Genomic DNA, 3,843 nt, shown 5'->3' with positions numbered 1-3,843 from the left:
TCCACAAAGGTACCTATGCACCTAACCCCAGATTTAGGGGCCTACATCTCATTTTTATGCTCCACTTTGATCCACAAAACTCCTGTTCAGCCTGATGAGGCAAAGGGCTCTGCTACCTCCCAGCTGAGTGCCCTAGACACTGGGCCATAGAGTGTTCCTCATCCTTTCTCTGGCCCAATTAATGTTTAATTCATTGATTATTCAATTAAGCAGGAACAACTTCAGTCGGAGGCTTGAGAGAAGCCCACCTCAGAATGTCCCCTAGCTCAGTGGTTAGGGACCTCATCTGAGAGACAGCAGATTCCTATTCAAATCCCTTATCAGCAGCAGGCAGGTGGAAGAGGTGGACTTGAACCAGGTGCACCAACATCCTTGATAAATACCCTGACCACAGGGCTAAAAGTTATAAGGAAGGGCCTCCTCCCGCAGTGGTTAGTGTGAAGCTAGATGGCCTCCGAGCACACTTACCAGAAGGGTGTCCATATGCAATTTAAGCAGAGGAGTCCCTATCTTCCCCTTGTTCATGGTTTGCCAGCAGAGATAGGCAACTCCCTATGGACCAGACTTAGGTTCCTACCTCTGTGATAGGGGCAGAGCACACAGCCATCTTGCTGGCATTAGCTAGTTTGTGTGGCTCCCTGCCTGGCATGCTGGCTTTTGTGGCTCCAACTCTTAAGCACCCATCTCTCCTCATTCATTGAATAGGGAACCTAGGAACCTAACTCAGCCTTTCTGAATTGCAGTGATGTTCCTGTGAGTTTCAAGACATTCATGGATGAACTCTGGGGTAAACCACAAACGTCTGTATCCTACAACAAATGTTTATGAAATGCCTAGATGAACATTTACAATTGTGTGTGTTAACATGAGTTAACTGGCAATAAACTTGCCCAAGATAAAACAGGGAAGCAAACTTTAGTCTAGAGAAATCTCAAGGGAGATTTGAGAACATACTGCAAATATCTGAAAGCTAAGGACACCCTGGAGAGAAAAGAATTTATTTAGTGGGAATTCATTTAGGGTGTGGTGGGTAATGAGGATGAATGCAATGACAATAAGGGAAAATGTGGGTTGAATCTCAGGAAATAATTATTTAGGGTACTTAACATAGGACCAGCTTCGCAAGGGATGTGGTGGATTTTCCACTTGGACTCTTTCTAAAAGATCTGCACAACCACAAGTCACTGAGCTGGATGCAGCAATCATTAGGTGAAATTCTTTGACATTAACATAAATATAAGAATCTATAAAGCAAAATTAAAAGTGCTCTGGGGTTGGAGAAGCCTCTCCCCAAGGGCTTGGAATATCGAAAACTCAGACTGAATAAAACACTAGAGAATAGAGTGTAGGGAACAATCACACACTAGCCCCTGGGTGATGGATGGGATGAGACCTAATAGGACTTTCCCATCCCTGCAGCCCAATCTTCAAAGGCAAGGGATGCTGCAAAAGCTGCATTCATAAACACAAATGTTCAGCACCTCCTCAAGCAAACACACAGTTGAGTCACTGTCAAATCTGCATGCACACAGTCAGAGCAATGCACATTTCTGTGGGCTTAGTGCTGGGACACTCTGAAACCATCTGTATTTCCAAAAAGACTTTGTTCAGTAGAAGGGGAGCGGCTGCCTAGCTGTAAAACATTTATTGCCCTAGTGGATGAGATGTCAGTTTCCATGGGATCAAAGTTTCTATTTGTCAGAAGAAACCAGGGTTATAAATATATTAGAACAAAATATGTTTATTACAGTAATGGTTGCTCAGGTGGAGAAGTTCCTGTTACAGCTCCAGAAATGCATGGGGATGGAGCAATAAGGCAGGTGTCTTTAACTTACCTGAACTTGCCCACGGCACATTAATCTACCACAGTGAGACTGTGCACCGTCACAAGGAAAGCCACTGCACTGCCAAAGAAATACAATTTATACCCCAAATGCTCTAAGGCCCTGTCAACAGATAGTTTTTGTAATGATTCAACTACACCAGCTTAGAAACCAATATCGTTAACGCAGTGCAAACCCCTTAGCGTGGATGTCGTTACACTGGTATAAAGGTGCTTATACTGTATAGCGTATTTTGGAAAATATGGGAAAACTAAACCAATGGAGTTAAATCAGTACAAAACCTGTGTATAGCCGGTTTTGTTCAATATCTTCATTAACGATCTGGAGGATGGTGTGGACTGCACCCTTAGCAAGTTTGCAGATGACACTAAACTGGGAGGAGTGGTTGATACGCTGGGGGGTAGGGATAGGATACAGAGGGACCTAGACAAATTAGAGGATTGGGCCAAAAGAAATAGGATGAGGTTCAACAAGGACAAGTGCAGAGTCCTGCACTTAGGACGGAAGAATCCCATGCACTGCTACAGACTAGGGACCGAATGGCTGGGTAGCAGTTCTGCAGAAAAGGACCTAGGGGTTACGGTGGACGAAAAGCTGAATATGAGTCAACAGTGTGCCCTTGTTGCCAAGAAGGCTAATGGCATTTTGGGTTGTATAAGTAGGGGCATTTCCAGCAGATCAAGGGATGTGATCATCCCCCTCTACTCAGCACTGGTGAGGCCTCATTTGGAGTACTGTGTCCAGTTTTGGGCCCCACACTACAAGAAGGATGTGGATAAATTGGAGAGAGTCCAGCGGAGGGCAACAAAAATGATTAGGGGGCTGGAGCACATGACTTATGAGGAGAGGCTGAGGGAACTGGGATTGTTTAGTCTGCAGAAGAGAAGAATGAGGGGGGATTTGATAGCTGCTTTCAACTACCTGAAAGGGGGTTCCAAAGAGGATGGATCTAGACTGTTCTCAGTGGTAGAAGATGACAGAACAAGGAGTAATGGTCTCAAGTTGCAGAGGGGGAGGTTTAGGTTGGATATTAGGAAAAACTTTTTCACTAGTAGGGTGGTGAAGCACTGGAATGGGTTACCTAGGGAGGTAGTGGAATCTCCTTCCTTAGAGGTTTTTAAGGTCAGGCTTGACAAAGCCCTGGCTGGGATGATTTAGTTGGGTTTGGTCCTGCTTTGAGCAGGGGGTTGGACTAGATGACCTCCTGAGGTCCCTTCCAACCCTGAGATTCTATGATTCTATGATTCTATGATTCTATGACACCCACTTCACACAATAATGCAAAACCATGGTGCCCACCCCAAACTCTATCCATGGAGATGTAACGCACTGTTGTGGGATGTGTTATACCTTGTTATTGTGGGTTGGGAACAGCTGCCATTCGACATCCAGAGCAGATGTGTAGCACTGGCCTCAACAATAGCAGTAGCACCCAAGCCACAGGCATATAGGAAAACATGAGTAGAAACTGAATCATACGGCCCAAGGGGTTTCACATGCAGGGGTCAGGGCTTGGGTTGGTGGAGCAGTGGGTGGGTGTGTCTGAGAGAGAAAGAAGCAGAAAGGAAGCCACAGCAGCTAGGGGGAGCTCAAGTCATGAACTAGGACCCCCTCGTACTGGGCACTAAACAAACAAACACAGGAGCCCCAAGGAGCTTACTATCTAAGTATAAGACTACAGACAACATATGGAGAAAGACCGATAGTTTATTTGGTGTATCCAGTCCAGACAAGTCAAGCCACAGCATTCTTATCAGTGATGTTCAAGGCATGAAGACCTCCAGGGAGTTGAGTCATTTTGCAGTCTTCAACAATATGTGTCATGGTTTGTGGCAGCCCATAGTGACATAGTGGGCTGTCTATAAAATGCCACCAAAATTGCTCTGCAGCACAAATTCCATGTCCAGTATGAAACCAGTTCAGAAGGCTCCATTGCCTTCACAGTAAATCAAACCCGGGTTGATGTTGAGTGGAGTCTGACACAAGATCATTATTTGTC

Source organism: Mauremys mutica, chromosome 12 (genome assembly GCF_020497125.1).
Source record: "Mauremys mutica isolate MM-2020 ecotype Southern chromosome 12, ASM2049712v1, whole genome shotgun sequence".
Lineage (NCBI taxonomy): Eukaryota > Metazoa > Chordata > Testudines > Geoemydidae > Mauremys > Mauremys mutica.
Note: the sequence above shows the minus strand (reverse complement) of the source record.